General features: G+C 37.9%; 1 long non-coding RNA gene across 1 annotated transcript in view; it reads left to right on the top strand.

The window, feature by feature from the left end:
• Positions 1 to 14,152, top strand: part of LOC116471008 (uncharacterized) — a 40,561-nt gene extending 26,409 nt beyond the window's left edge. Inside the window, exons 2-4 of the long non-coding RNA XR_004248709.2 lie at positions 11,845 to 11,907; positions 11,991 to 13,446; positions 13,747 to 14,152. This is a non-coding gene — a long non-coding RNA (uncharacterized LOC116471008). The remainder of the gene's footprint in view (positions 1 to 11,844; positions 11,908 to 11,990; positions 13,447 to 13,746) is intronic.
• The last annotated feature ends 2,521 nt before the right edge of the window (positions 14,153 to 16,673 follow it).

The raw sequence follows: 16,673 nt of genomic DNA, 5'->3' as shown, positions 1-16,673 counted from the left end.
AACCAGCCTGACAAACATGGTGAAACCCTGTTTCTACAAAAATACAAAAATTAGCCGGGCATGATGGTGGGTGCCTGTAATCCCAGCTACTTGGGAGGCTGAGATGGGAGAATCCCTTGAACCTGGGAGACGGAGGTTGCAGTGAGCCGAGATCGCACCACGGCACTCCAGCCTGGGCGACAGAGTGAGAAAAAAAAAAGAAAAAGAAAAAGAAAAAAAAGAAGCCTGAGTGCTATGTGTGTTGCTGGCTATTAGGGTGTGTCTTTTCCAAGGCCCTCTTAGTAAATAGACACATACTGACATTGGTAATTACTTATCTCCATATATAAACAACTACTAGTTGATACCTATTCCTTCAACTCCTATCCAACATCACCAGATCCATTCTAATTTTCCCCCTTTCCATATTTTTAACACTCTTCTCTCACAGTGGAAGTCCTGGCTCATGTTATTCTTAATGTACTTACATATTTCATCAACATCCCTGTAGGTAACAAGTCTCACACTGTTGCCTCCTCCCACATAAATACCTTTCTCACTTTGATATTTTATGTCAGGCACTTGGGTTTTATGCCTGGCAACTCCCTCCTCCACACTCTAATCTGTAGCAGAAGTTTTCTTCACTCCTCATAACCTCCAATACCTCAGGCTTCTTGGTGCACTTTTAATTTGCACTCTTTTTGTTATCTATGAGGTTAAGCAATTTTTAGTGAAGAGTGCCAGTATAAATCCTTTCTCCATTTCCTATACAAAATCTTTAGTAAAATCAACATTGCCCAAAAATATTTTTGTGTGAGTGAATTATTTAATAGTTCTTGAATGAAAGCTGAGTTTTATGTTTAGCTGCACCGAGTGAATACATTATTTAAGCTATTTATTCATTTAACAAATATTTATTGACTTCACTGTATGTTCCAGCCACTTTCTATAGGCACTGAGGATCAAGTGGTAAAAAACAGACACAAATTGCCTTCCCTCATGAAATTTATACTTTTAATGGTGCAGTTAAATAATGAGCAAGCTAACTTGTAAGCTTAGAATGTAATTTCAGGTAGTGGAGAAGCTACAAAGAGACTAAAGCACAGAGACAGTGTGAGCAGTTGCAGGTGCTGGAGTAGCAGAGAAGCGTCAGTAGACACCTGGGTGACAGAATGGAAATAAATGTTTGTGCATGCATCCCAAATATCAGCATTTGGGGAATCATGGCTACCTGGAAGGAACAAGCCAATGTGGGGGTCTGAAATCCTGAGTTAGAGATCCAAACTGGATAGGAGGCCAATCACTCAATCTAGCTTTTTAGACTTTTTGGTAATTAACTCTGGAGGTCACTTCTCAGACCCAGGCCTGTGCAGCACTGTCTCCTCAGCTTCAATTCTAACAACAGCAGAAATAAAACTTCATGAGTAACCAATAAAGCTCTGTCTTTTAAAAATGATACCTACTTTTAATCTTTATACATCATCATTTTAAGTTAGAGAATATTAGTTCCATCTCACAGATAAAGGAATGGAGGCTCTAGAATAATAATAACTTACCTAGCATCATATAACTAGTAAGACACTGAGCAGTGATTGATTGATTCCAAAGCCCAGCTCTTTCTACTGTTGCCCATGGTCAATCTTCAACTTTTTATTTTGGCAAAGTGCCTTCCGGAGGAAGTTCCACTATGAGGCAGAGTAGGGCCTCATGAGCTAGCATTCCCTAGACCATGGGCCTCTTATTAAAACAAATAAATATACTCTTGTAAAGACTGAGCAGTGATTGATTCCAAAGCCCAGCTCTTTCTCTGTTGCCCATGGTCAATCTTCAACTTTTTATTTTGGCAAAGTACATTCTAGAGGAAGCGCCTCTGTAAGGCAAACTAGGGCCTCATGAGCCAGCATTCCCTAGACCATGGGCCTCTTGTTAAACTTAAATAAATATACTCCTGTAATATAGACTTTTTTCCATTTCAATCACAATAAAATATAAACTAATTTTTATTTACCTTTTTAGGCTGACACATTACCTTCTAGTGACCAGAATCCAGGGTATATTAGATGGTTAGTCATATACTTAGAGTAAACAAAAGTTATTACATCCTTGCAAGATATAAAATTGCACAATATTATTTCACAGCAAGTGCAGCTACCACCTGATACTCTTGTAACTGCATTTCTGAGACATCACAGATGAATTCAATCAATGAACTCAGCAAAGCCCTGATTACAGACAGACTAGTCACTTAAATAGATGTATTTGGATTAAATATGAGAACTCAGTGACTAAACTGTAGTAGTGGTTATTTTGTCTTAATTTTTAGTTCTTCAGAGATCCCTGTTCTGAATAGTAGTTGTTATTAATACACTTAAAAGCATTCTATAATTGAAAAGACAAATTTTCCATGTTTAGAGACTAAATAAAATTAAGTAATAATATTACACCCATCAAAAATAAAGTTTGAAAAATAGGAGAGGTAACAAAAGCAAAATATTTGAATCATTTTATGTATAATGAAAAGGAAATGCCAATATGTAAGAATGCAATTTGCTTCATTTGTGATTTGGCCTAAAGCTGGTATAGCATAATCTTAGACTATATAGATATAGAGGGTCACTTGGGAGTGGTTTCCTAGAACACTATATTGAGAATACCGTGAAACCTAATCAGATCTCAGCAGTATAGAGTGCAGGGATTGATTAGCAATGTCTGCCTTGGGAGCAGGGCAGGAAAGAGTGATGATTTTCATCTTACTGTAACCCTGGAGTCACCACCAAGGCTCCATTTGACACTGAAACCAGCTCAGCTGTTCTTCACTCAAGGAAGCTGCAAAACACAATGAAAATAAGCCCCTGACTGAGAGATAATGGCTATTCAAATTTACTTTGACTTATAGTTAGTCTAACATCCACTAGCCTATGAGAAGAGCTTCTAGATACAGTAAGTCCTCACTTAATGTGGATAACTTCCTGGAAACTTCGACTTTAAGCAAAACAACATATAAGAAAACAAATTTAGGCTAGGCACCGTGGCCTTACGCCCATAATCCCAACACTTAGGGAGGCCGAGGTGGGCAGATCACTTGAAGTCAGGAGTTTGAGACCAACCTAGCCAACATGGTGAAACCCTGTCTGTACTAAAAATAAAAAATTAGCCCGGCATGGAGGTGCACACCTGTAATCCCAGCTACTCAGGAGGCTGAGGCAGGAGAATTGCTTGAACCTGGGAGGTGGAGGTTGCAGTGAGTTGAGATTGTGCCACTACGCTCCAGCCTGGGTGACAGAGTGAGACTCTGTCTCAAAAAAACGACCAAAACCCCCCAATTTTACCATAGGCTAATTGATATAAACAAGAGTTAAGTTCCTACAACACATTTTTGTCACAAAAATATCACCAAACTTCTAAAGACCCAAAACACTTCTAATATTAAACACTGAAATAAATGTGAGCTATATATATATTTAAGAAAGATCAATAAAAACAAGTAAGATAATTATTTACCCAATTTTTGGTGAATCAATGAGTGATATTGATATAGTGGTGGGGAGTTAAATTAAGGAATAAAAGTTTGCAAAGTGAAAATTGTTAGGAGCAACTCCTACCACCAGGCAGTTCAAAAACAACCAATATGGCAGGCTCAATGAGTACCTTCAGATGGCATCATTTATTGTCATGCATTTGTATGATTACAGTAGACTTTAAGCATGTTTATTTTATAATCATTTGCATTCATTCATTCATTCATTCATTGCTTTTCCAGCCCACTTATTCTAGTTCAGGGTCACAGGTGGCCCAAGCCTATCCAGATAGCTCAGGGCTCATGGCGGAAACCAGCCCTGGCCAGGCCGCCATCCCAAGCTGGGACCATGTAGACATGCCAATTCACCTAACATGCACATCTTTGGAATGTGGAAGGAAACCAAGCTACCTGGAGAAAACTCATGCAGACATGGGGAGAACGTGCAAACTCCACATGGACAGTGGCCCTTCTGGGAATTGATTTTTTTTCTCTCTACCAACATTACAACAAAACGACGTGGACAAAACGATGTTATTTGAGGACCTGTTATATACACATCATGTCAACAGGAAAGAGCTGGAGTCTCTGAAGCTGCAGAAAAGGAAATGGCCTGGGAAATAGAAGCACTGCTAGGGTCTTCAGGAGTTGGGCCTTTTGCAGGGCCGAATGAGGGTGCTGGCCTGTTACAAACCACGCAAAAGAGGATATATGAATGTGGAAAGGAATTCTGCTTAGGGAAACTGTAATAAATCATGTCAGAAATAGCAGCAGTTGGTAAAAGACAAATAGTCACTTTGGGGTATCTTTTTCAATACAGGAGAATAGTAATGACTAAACACATCTCTATAAAAATATGAAAACTTGAATAGAATATTATATCAAATCTTTTCTGAATTCTGGCTCTCCTATTTGCAAAACCTTGAACCGCAGTTCCCTATCAGTAAAATGGAGATAATAATAATAATTCTTACCTCATAGAAGATCCCTGGTACATAGTAAGTGCTATGCAAGTGTTAGCTTTCATTATTAAAAAAAAAAAAATGACCTCTGTGGGTGGTCAGGGATATGTGAAACATATTTACTGATAATACAGAAATGGATCACTACACACAGCCATTCAAAAATATGAAATGATACCCAAGAAATATTGTTGCTTAAAAAAAAAAACCAAGGTGCAGAATAGTGTGTACTGTATGTTTGCATTTTTTAGAAGGATATTTAAATGCATATACGGAGTGGTACTCAAGAAACTGTTATGACCTGAGAAGGAGACTGGGAAGTCTGGGCAGTAGATAAGCCTATTTCTCATTGTGTACCATTTTGTACTGCTTGAATTTGTAAGTCATGCACGTTTTTTTTAAGTGACAAGAACAAATTCAAAGTTAATAATATATAGAAATTATTATCCCTCAAGTTAGACATTTTTCCAATGTGGTGTTTCACCTATTGAAATAGAAAATTTTCATTAGCCATTTGTAGAGGTGAGCTATTGCTAACAGCATGACCTTTAACAATTCTATGAAATCTGCATAAAGTTATCTGTAGTCAATCATCATGTAACAACTTAAGGTATCATATTATGGTGAAATATTTGTTGGATCTCATTTTAATCCTAATGTTTAATTCAGTAATTTGGTTTATAAATGTATTCGGATTCACTGAAATATATCATAATAGTAACATTTATAATTTGAAGCATGTGATATGTTTTGGCCAATAATAAACTTAAGAGTTTTAAAAAGGTCTAAACCACCAAAAGCTTCTGGTGGCTTTAATATGAATAGTAGGACAAAACTTTCTTTTCTTTCTTTTTTTTTTTTTTTTTTTTGAGACACTGTCTGGCTGTCACCCAGGCTGGAGTGCAGTGGTGCGATTTTGGCTCACTGCAGCCTTGACCTCCCTGGGCTCAGGTGATCCTTCCACCTCAGCCTCCTGAGAAGCTGAGACTACAGGCACTTGCCACCACACCCAGCTAATTTTTGTATTTTTAGTGGAGATGGGGTTTTGCCATGTTGCCTAGGCTGGTCTCAAACTCCTGGGCTCAAAGCCATCCACCTATCTCGGCCTCCCAAAGTGCTGGCATTATAGGCATGAGCCACCACACCCAGCCCCAACACTTTCTTATTTATTAAAATTATATGTATTTGTTTTAGAATATTTGGAAATGATAGAAATAACAAAGCTGGCCTTCCCATAAGAATCCTACCTCGTACACTTCTGTGATTTTTTTTTTAAAGCATTTTTCCTTTTATTTTTTGTAAATTACAGAAAGCCACGGATCCAGGGGAGACTTTGGCCGTCTCAGGGAGAAAGTACAGGCTCAGCACAAGTATACTCAGTCTCCTTGGCCTCCAAAAAGTCAAGAAGGAGTTTAATGGGTTCGCTGAGTCTTCCCTGCTGTTGAGGCTGGGAGATCTTTGAGAGGCCAGATAACAGGGTGGCTTCCTTCAGTTGCTGCAAAAGGGCAATAGCTTTCTGCCTGCCCCTCTACTTGCCACCTTGACACGATCTTTGCCTTGCATCCTGCAAGACCACTGCCATACAGAGTTCTCTAGGAACCAGAAGTGAACCAACTGAGCCAAAAGGAAAAATAACATCCTATTTAAATGGGGTCAGGAGCCAGAGGGGGCTGACCCAGCAGAACAATCACTGAAATAGAACTTCTGGGAGAAGAAAAAGGAAATCTTGAATTCAAAAATAATAAGAGCATCCAAAGAAATAAAAGTGTTGCACAAAAGAGGCTCTCTGGAGCTAAGAAAAAATTCCAAATAAATAATTTAGTAGAGGAACTGGGGGAGGAGACGCTATGCTCACTGTTGAAATCTGAAATAGTTGTCTAGAAATCAGGACCAAGACATTTCTTGAAGTACAGAGTAAAAATATAAAAAGATGGAAATCTGGGGGAGATACTTAGGAAATATGTCCAGGAGGCCTAAAATGTGAGTAATAGTTCTAGAAGAAGAAAAAAGGAAGCCAATAATAAATAGGCAAGACAGTTTCCATAAGACGAAGAAAAAGGCTGGGAGTGGTGGCTCATGCCCACTCTCAATCCCAGCACATTGGGAGGCCAAGGCAGGCATATGGCTTGAGCCTAGGAGTTCAAGACCAGCCTAGGCAATGTAGTGAGACGCTGTCTCTACAAAACCTACAAAAATTAACCAGGCATCGTGGTGCACACCTGTAGTCCCAGCTATTCAGGAGGCTGAGGCAGGAGGATTGCTTGAGTCCTGGAGATGGAGGTTGCAGTGAGCTGAGATTTGGCCATTGCATTCCAGCCTGGGCGACAGAGAGAGACCTTGTTTAAAAAAAAAAAAAAAAAAAAAAAAAAAAGTGCTTGCAGTTGGTAATATCTCACCAAGTTCCAGACTGGAGACATGAAGAAAAGCATACTTAGTATATAATGATAAAATTCCTATTGCCAATTATTAATAGAAAATGTTATAAGACTTCAGGCAGAAAGAACAAGTCCTAGACAGGAAAACATTTCAGATTTGGTTATCAGTTCTCTAGTACCACCCAGGCAGCCAGAAGACAGTGGAGTAGCATCTATTGACACTTATGTTACTTCTTCGGTGCCTTAGATATATTAATTATACCAATTTATTTGTTCCTCACAGTAACCCTGTGAGGTAGGTTCATTTTTTATCTACACTTGACCAGTGAGGAGACTGAGGCACAGAGATGTTATGTAAATGTCCGAGGTCTCACAGCTTGAAAATGACAGAGCCAGGACTCAATGAAACTGACGTGGCTCCGGAGATCCCATACTACATCATCACTCGGCCTCTTAAATGGGGTATCACATTTGAGGAAGACACTTTGGAAAAAAGTCTAACAAACAACAGAAGAACCAGAAGACAGAAGAAATAAAGTGAGCAATGAACTCAAACTGTTGTGTGTGTTCTTTCTCCACTTGTCCCCTACTCTTCCTCAGCAGATTTTACCATTGTGGAAAAGTGTTCATTTCATTGACTGACACCCCAGGCGGAAAAGGAAAAGTAAAAAAATCTCAAATTGATTGTTTTAACCTCAAATGATCATAAGAATGTGGAACATTTCTTAGGGAATCAGAGTTTTGTATTAAAATTTATACTGATAAGTTGATGAAAATAAAGCATAGACCTATTTTATCCAGCTCATTTCTCATTCTTTTTGAAGATGTAAAGTTTCTTGTAATTTAACTTACAGAAAAATTCAGATAATGAATGATAAGAGTGAGATAAAGCTTTGCTCCTTTTAAGTTCCCTGCTGGCTGGAAAAGAATAGAGAGCTCGGAAACAGATGCTCACGTATTAGAAATGTGATATATGAAAGAGATGCTATAAAAATCAAGGAAAAGAGCATTATTCAATAAATGGTGCCAGGGCAATTCTTCACCCACATGGAAACAAATAAAATTAGATTCTTACCTAACATCATACTAAAAAAATATATTTTAGGTGTATAAAAGACTTTAGTGTGAAAGAACAGCTTTAAAAATTCTAGAAGAAAATTCTTTATGCCCTCAGAATAGTGATTTAGAAAAAAAAAAGACACAAGATATAAAAAACACCATAAAGCAAAAGAAAGCAATCTGCATAGTGAGTACATACATGGGTATTCCTTTAATATTACTTCATGTGCATTAAGGGCAAGCATTAAGAAGTAAATATATGTGCCATAGATTGAGAGAGAGATTTATAGCACTTATTATTGACTTTCAAAGAAATGATATTGCAAATATATAGAGATACTTACAACATTAGAAATAAAAGGCCCGGCGTGGTGGCTCATGCCTGTAATCCCAGCACTTTGGGAGGCCGACTGGAGGATCGCTTGAGCCTAGGAGTTTGAGACCAGCCTGGTCAACACAGTGAGACTTCACCTCTATAAAAAATTAAAAAATTAGCTGGGCAGTGGCTTGCGCCTGTGGTCTCAGCTACTCGAAAGGCTTAGGTGGGAGGACCGCTTGAGCCTGGGAAATCAAGGCTGCAGTGAGCTATGATTATGCCACTGCGCTCCAGCCTGCACAACAGAGTGAGACCTTGTCTCCAAAAACAAACAAACAAAAAAACTTAATCAACTCAATAGAGAAACAAGTAAAGAGATGAAGAGGCAAAGATGCTTAACTTCCCTGGTAATCAGGAAAAAGCAAATTAAAATCTTTATGCAACATCATTTCATACACATCAGACTGCATGAAATCAGAAAATTTCATAAAAGGATGTGTTGGTGTGGAGGAGAAGAAAGAACTTATACTGCTGGTGAGAGGCTGTACAGGGCGATGATGTGGAATTTAGAGAAAGTCTTGCATGTGCATACAAGATTGGGACAAGACAGTGATGGCAGCATTGTTCATAATACAACTATGGAAAAATATCTAATTGTTAAATGGGAATGATTAAGTAAATTTTATGTGATGGAAAATATGAATGAACTATAGTTATATGTATCAACCTGTGGCTAAATCTCAACGTTATGTTGAGTGAAAAAACGAACATGGGAAAGGCTATATATAAAGTTTTAAAATGTGCCAGACAGTATTGTATATTGCTTATGGATGCTTACATATGTAGCAAAGTCACAACAGCATGTGTGATAATAATGACACATCAAATTGAGATAGTATTTATCTCTGGGATGGGAAAAAAAAATCTGATTAGTGTGTATGTGGAGGTGCCCAGATTATTTTATTTTCTGTTTTATGTTTAAAACTTATGGGAGGTACTTAGATTTTCTCTTTCTTTCTTTCTTTCTTTCTTTCTTTCTTTCTTTCTTTCTTTCTTTCTTTCTTTCTTTCTTTCTTTCCTTCCTTCCTTCCTTCCTTCCTTCTTCTTCTTTCTTTCTTTCTGAGAAGGAGTTTTGCTCTTGTCACCCAGGCTAGAATGCAATGGCGCAAACTTGGCTCACTGCAACCTCCACCTCCTGGGTTCAAGTGATTCTCCTGCCCCAGCCTCCTGAGTAGCTGGGATTACAGGCGCCTGCCACCATGCCCAGCTAATTTTTGTATTTTTAGTAGAGACAGAATTTTGCCATGTTAGCCAGGCTGGTCTCGAACTCCTGACCTCAGATGATCTGTCTGCCTCGGCCTCCCAAAGTGCTGGGATTACAGGCATGAGCCACTGCTCCTGGCCTGGATATTTCTATTATTCCCTGAATGTTTTGGTGAGCTTGAAATATTTTACATTTAAAACAGAGGGGAAATTTACTATTGTTATTGTTTAAAAACATATGGCAGTAGGCATTTTCCAAAATGATGCATAACAATATAATGAATTTGATTGGATGTTGGATTTTTAGTCATCTTAAAAAAATGATGCCATCTGTTGATTTATCTGCGGTGGAGAAGAATGCCCTGTATAAAGAAATATATTTTAAAAGTTAATTAATGCAAACGATTTTTTTCCCCAGAAAAATAAAGTATTATTTTACTACAAAGAAAAGTACTGGGATTTACTAAGGTTAAAACTACTTGCAAATAAAATATGCTCTTAGTTTAATAAATTCTTCTTCTTCTTCTTTTTTTTTTTTTGAGACAGAGTTTCACTCTGTCGCCCGGGTTGGAGTGCAGTGGCATGATCTCGGCTCACTGCAACCCTACCTCCTGGGTTCAAGCAATTCTCGTGCCTCAGCCTCCCGAGTAGCTGGGATTACAGGTGCCTGCCACCACGCCCGACTAATTTTCATATTTTTAGTAGAGACGGGGGTTTCACCATGTTGGCCAGGCTGGTCCCGAACTCCTGACCTCAGGTGATTTACCCACCTCAGCCTCCCAAAGTGCTGGGATTACAGGCGTGAGCCACTGTGCCTGGCCAGTTTCAATAATTCTTGATAAATACTTGCAGTCTAAGCTAAGTAATGCTTTCCTTCTTCAGAGTTGCACAGGTACAAATAACTAATCATCTCATACTTTAGTACATGGCTATTCCTAAGTATTATTTTCATATAGCTGCATGATTGAATGGGTCACGATAAAAGTAAAAACAAAAATGAGATTAGAGTTACATAAACAAGATCAGTTTGCTGCCTTCCCCAGGGGTCAAGTCTACCAGATGAACGTTTAAGTAATAGCCCGCAACCCGCGGAAGATGTTGAAATACTTTTCTTTCTCATTACTGGATTATATCTTTGTTTATATAGCATTTTTTCAAGATCTATGGACCATTTTGATGTGTTAGACATTTAAGAACTCTGTTTGTTATACAAACCATTAAAACCAAACCAAACCAAAACAAACTAAACCTTTCCTCCAGTGGGAAAATAGGCTTATTTTTAAGGTTTCCTTTTGGTTTTCCTTCTAAAATACCCTTCTCCCTTTTCTCTGTCTGCATCCTAATCTAGGTCCCCATAACTTTCAGAGTTACATCAGGGTCATTTTGGAAGTTCTCACTTCTGCTAGATTCCTTCTTCCAGCTCCATCCCCCAATTCTAGGCAGCTCTCTACTTAAAGATGTACAGTAGTTGTTCATTGCCAACTGGATGAAATTATTAATCTCAATTTAGACTTTCCATGTCAGGTCAGCTATTCACAGAAACTGGCTTGTGACAAAGTTTTTACTGGTCCACAGTAACATGATAAAGTTAGGGTTGTATAAAGCTAAAATTTTTCAGAATTAAAATTTCAATATTATTTTAGCTTTTTGTGATAAAATATTCTTCATAAAATTGAGTTGATAGTTGATGGAAGAGTTTTAAAAAAATCTTCCTTGGGAAAAGTGAGTTGGCAACTTTGAGGATTGATTTCTTTCCACTATCCCACCCGTCCCACTTCTTTCCAACACATACACACACACACACACACACACACACACACACACACACACACACTCTCTCTCTCTCTCTCTCTCTCTCTCTCTCTTCCTCTCTCTCTCTCTCTGAAAATGTTTGCTGATCTAGGAAACTTAGTAAAGATTTTGTAAAATTCTTCCTTAACAACCTCATTTATTCCTATCTATCTGTCTGTTTTTTCTAATGTCCTCCAGCTACCTCAATACAAATGCTGCACTTCTGGTGACACCCAGATAAAATCTCCTTGCTTTCAGTTAGTCTTTAACACCTTGTGCTTCCTCACTCATCTGCCTTAGCACTTATGAGAATATTTGTCGAAATTTCTGGCATTGGTTGTCGCAAGAATTTTTGTTTTTCAAATATGTCTTTTCTCTCCAGTTAATATCTGTAAAAAGAACTTTTTACATTTTCTTTAATCTTTTACCCTACATAGATTGAAAATACAAAGAAGATTTGATAAGGACATAGGAACTCTTATAAAATGTTTTTTTATCATAGTAGCCCCAAAACATTGTTATATATGGGTATAATTATTTAATATTTTTGAATTATAGCAACTCTTCATCATCTATTTCCAGGTTTCTACTTTCCAGGTCCACTGGTGTTTGGTGTACCCGTGTGACTAATTTGTCCAAAGAGATGTGAGTGAAAGTGATGTGTCACTTCCAGATGGAAGCTTTTTGGGCAAGTATACATTTTCTAGCTCTTTTCTTCTGTGTTATAGAAACTAGGAATATTCCAGTTGGTGACTGACCCCTTAGTTGGGTTCCTAGAGTGAGTTTGATGTGGAGGAACCCAAAATGACCTACAGTGAAGTTGGAGTGTGAGCAAGAAATAAACTTTTGTTTTTTAATTTTCTGAGGTTTTGGAAGTTGTAGATAATAACTGCATAACCTGTCAATATTGATATAAGTTTCAATTCTTAAACAATGAAAATTTCTAATATTCTTTTTGATTATTTCTAACTTATTAACTTAAAATGTCAAATATCTATAATTTCAGTATATTCTATATCCTACATTTAAAAATAAAAAATAGAATGTTGAAAACGAAATCATTTCAATGAGATGACAACTCAAAATCTTATGGTATCATCCAGAAACATGTAGAACAGATTTAAAAATACACAGTACTGAGATTGGCAGGTTGAAAAGAAGACACATATGAAGGGTAACTTCTTTGGAAAGAAACAGCTATGCATAGTACTTAAGAATGAAATTTCCATGTCCCATTAATACATCTGAAACAGTTTTACTTTCTGTCCCAGACTTTAATGATCCTAGAAAGCTGGTTTGAATCAGTTTTTACAGAGTTGTTTTGAATTTAAAATAACTAAAATTTGAGAGCTGGGAGAAATTTTATTTAACACTTTTTTATCATTCATGGTTTAATGTTTAATGAATAAATTCTTCACTAAGTTTATGTGGTGAGGGTCTGGTGGTGAAAAGTACTTTTTCAACTAGATATATTAGAATGACAACAGCAAAGCAAGAATCTGGTAGGGTCACATAAAGGAGTCATGATCTGTGGGAAATTATTTTGTATGATTTTCCAAGATGGCTATACATATAAGCATAAAAGTCAATAAACAAGTGCCTAACCTTTAGCTCTAAATTAACTTTCGAGCGCTTTGAATGCCTGGTACAAAAATATTTGGGGGTTTGGCGCCATCTGGTGGCCAAATATCAGCTTTTCGGCTTCTCTTTTAAGACTAAGAAATGAATTACTCTGCACTTTCCAATAAACACTATTAATAAATAAAATTATTTAAAATGTTGATTTCAAGAACTTGAGAAGAAAAATCAAAGACAGATTTCTGTTATGTTACCTATTGTTATATGACAGAATTTCAGTCTTGAGTAGGTTCTTTTATACTTGCATTTGATTTATTTACGAAAGCATTATAGACATAAATCTGCTGTCTTTTTCTTAATACAAGAGAAGACTCTTTCCCCAAAAGAAATCAGACTTGTTGAATAAAATCTAAATTTATTTTTTCACAATTCTATAAAAGATTGAGCTGGGGTGCATGTGTGTGTGTGAATATCAGAATTTATTTTTAAAATGCAAGAGGGAGAGGGGAAGGAGCTGGTAGTGACATTGTTAATTGTCTGCTTTGCAATAGCAAAGACTTGGAACCAACCCAAATGTCCATCAATGATAGACTGGATTAAGAAAATGTGGCACATAGCCGGGCGCGGTGGCTGACGCTTGTAATCCCAGCACTTTGGGAGGCCGAGGCGGGTGGATCACGAGGTCAGGAGATCGAGACCACAGTGAAACCCCGTCTCTACTAAAAATACCAAAAATTAGCCGGGCGTGGTGGCGGGCGCCTGTAGTCCCAGCTACTCGGAGAGGCTGAGGCAGGAGAATGGCGTGAACCCAGGAGGCGGAGGTTGCAGTGAGCCGAGATTGCGCCACTGCACTCCAGCCTGGGCGATAGAGTGTGACTCCGTCTCAAAAAAAAAAAAAAAAAAAAGAAAATGTGGCACATATACACCATGGAATACTATGCAGCCATAAAAAAGGATGAGTTCATGTCCTTTGTAGGGACATGGATGAAGCTGGAAACCGTCATTCTGAGAAAACTATCACAAGGACAGAAAACCAAACACTGCATGTTCTCACTCATAGGTGGGAATTGAACAATGAGAACACTTGGACACAGAGTGGGGAACATCACACACCGGGGCCTGTTGTGGGGTAGGGGGAGGTGGGAGGGATAGCATTAGGAGATATACCTAATGTAAATGATGAGTTAATGGGTGCAGCACACCAACATGTGCTGTTGTACACATGTATACATATGTAACAAACCTGCACGTTGTACACATGTACCCTAGAACTTAAAGTATAATAATAATAATAAAAATTGTCTGCTTTGTACCCATGGCTGTTCTAGATGCTTTCAGTGGATGGCCTCAATGAATTTCCGCAACCATCTTTCCAGTGGGAAGTGTTGTCCCGGCTTTACTGCTGGACAAGTGTCTAAGAGGTTAAGGACATAAACGCTCAAGTTTTGTGAGAAAGCCGTTTATTTTAACAGAATGATTGCAATTGCTCATATTAAGCTATGACAGAAAAACTGGATTAACACTTTTTTTAGTCTTTTTCTTTTCAGCTTTTCAAGATATAAGTTTCCTGTGTCTCCTGATTAAAGTGCTTCTGTGATTGTTGCTCTGCATTAAGTTGTATACTTCCTCGTTCTTTCCTTAGAGCTTGCTTTCACAATCCAGGAAGCAACTCGGTGGGGCACAGCATGGGGTAAACAAAATGCCGAGGGAGGGAAGAGTTCATATTGGTGGAATTTTTCAGTTACCTCTCTAGAAACTAGTGGAAACTTCTTTGCTTCTCTTCTTTTCACTGACGGTTTTAAAAAATAAATTATTTTATTTTAGATTCGGGGGTACATGTGTCTGTTATATGTGCGTATTTTGTAGTGGTGGGGATTGGGCTTCTAGTGTACCCATTATCCAAATAGCGAGCATTGTACCTGATAGGTAACTTTTTCAATCCTTGCTCCCGTCCTACCCTCCTTCCTTTTGGAGTCCCCAGTGTCTATTATTTCCATCTTTATGTCCATGTGTACCCATTGTTTAGCTCTCACTTATAAGTCAGAATATGTGGTATTTGGTTTTCTGTTTTCTGAGATCATTCTCTTAGGATAATGGCCTCCAGCTCCATCCATGCTGCTGCAAAGGACAAGATTTCATTCTTTATGGCTGCTTTTAAGTAATTTTTTTTTCTTTTGTAGTGACTCACTTTTATCATAGTTAATTAGATTAAGTGGGTCTTTGGTTTAATTCTATTTTTAGGGTAATGTAAACCACAAGATTGCTTGTGTTCTGTGCTACTACACATTTGCTCATTGCTGTATCTTCAGTGTCCAAGAGAAGCATTATACATATAGGTAGCAGGCACTCAATGGGTTTTAACAGAAAGACACATACACATACACACACACATACACACACACAGAGAGAGAGAGAAAGATAGAGAGAGAAAGACAGAGAGAGAGAGAGAGAGCGCACAAGACAGTAACAGAAGGAAGCAAAGGAAAGGAGGGAGAAAGGCAGAAGGGGAGAGGAGCTGCTTGGTAAAGGTGCAGTAGGAAGTTTCACCTACAGCACTGGGTATTGTGGAAGTCAAGTGGAGGAAAGTTAACATCTACTGGAGGCTGTTGTGTGCCATTCACTGTTAAGCACTTTATAACTGTAATTTCATTAATCCTAAAACCAACCAAGTGAGCTGGTTATTATTGTTTCCCCTTTCACAGATGAGAAAATTGAGCTCACTGTTGTTAAGTGATTTACCGAAGGTCATACAGCTCACAAGTGGCACAGTCAAGATTTAAATTTTGTCTCTCTGACTTATGACTTACATTTTAAATGAGTTGTTCATTTATTCATTCAGCAAATATTCATCGAACAATGTAGCACTCTTCTCTGATAATCTCAGAACCTGCAATCCTATAGGCTAAATATTCCCCTAAAGTATTCCTATACGCGAAGTACTCTCCCAAAGTATTTCTTCAGTCAAAACCTCTCCTCTGAACTCCAGATTCATATGCCTACATGCCTTTTTGACATTCCCACTAGGGCTTTTGTACATACCTCAAGCTAATATATACCAGTAAAATTTTAGATTATAGACCCAAACTTATCTTTTCCTCAGTCTCCATTTTCTCTGCAAATTACATGTAACCATCAATCCTTTATAATCAGAAAATTGGGAGTCAGCCTCAACTCTAATTTTTTTAACTCTCTAATTGTATCTTCATGTTCTCAAGGCTTTACATGACCTGCACCCGCTTCTGTCTCTGACCCCATTTCCGTTCTGCCTTATATCTGTTGGTCATGCTGGCAGTTTTGAAAGCAGATCAAGTTCTTTCTCACAAAAGGATTTTGCACTTGCTATCATCTTTTTAATACTTTCTCTATCTTTCCTCTCAGGTCTCAGCTGAAATGAAACCTCCTCAGAAAAATTTGTTCCTGACAAATTATAACTCAAAAATCAAAAATTTCTAAGACCTTTGTTATTCTCTTTATCATAGCATTGTACTCATTTTCTTCTTGGTACTTAGAAATGTCTATAATTGTTTTACTTCTTTGTTTACTATTAAATGTCTGTATCCTTTATATACTGTAGGTCCTATGAGTTCATCAAATTTATCTAGTGTTTGTTTGTTTTTTGCTGTAAGCCTGTGGCTGGGCACTGGGCTTGGTACATAGAAGGTATTTGAGAAATATTGGTTTAATCAACAAATATTTTTCAGCGGAATGTCTTGAAGCCTGTGTATTCAGAATGCTTGCTCTAAGGCACATAATTATATCCATTTTACAAACAGGAAGGTTTTTGTGTCTATCTCCAGCATCTAGCAAGGAGCTTTTTGCATAGTTGGTGTTCA

Source organism: Hylobates moloch, unplaced genomic scaffold, assembly GCF_009828535.3.
Source record: "Hylobates moloch isolate HMO894 unplaced genomic scaffold, HMol_V3 SCAFFOLD_6, whole genome shotgun sequence".
In the NCBI taxonomy this organism is placed as follows: Eukaryota; Metazoa; Chordata; class Mammalia; order Primates; family Hylobatidae; genus Hylobates; species Hylobates moloch.
This window is presented reverse-complemented; position numbering and strand designations above follow the sequence as displayed.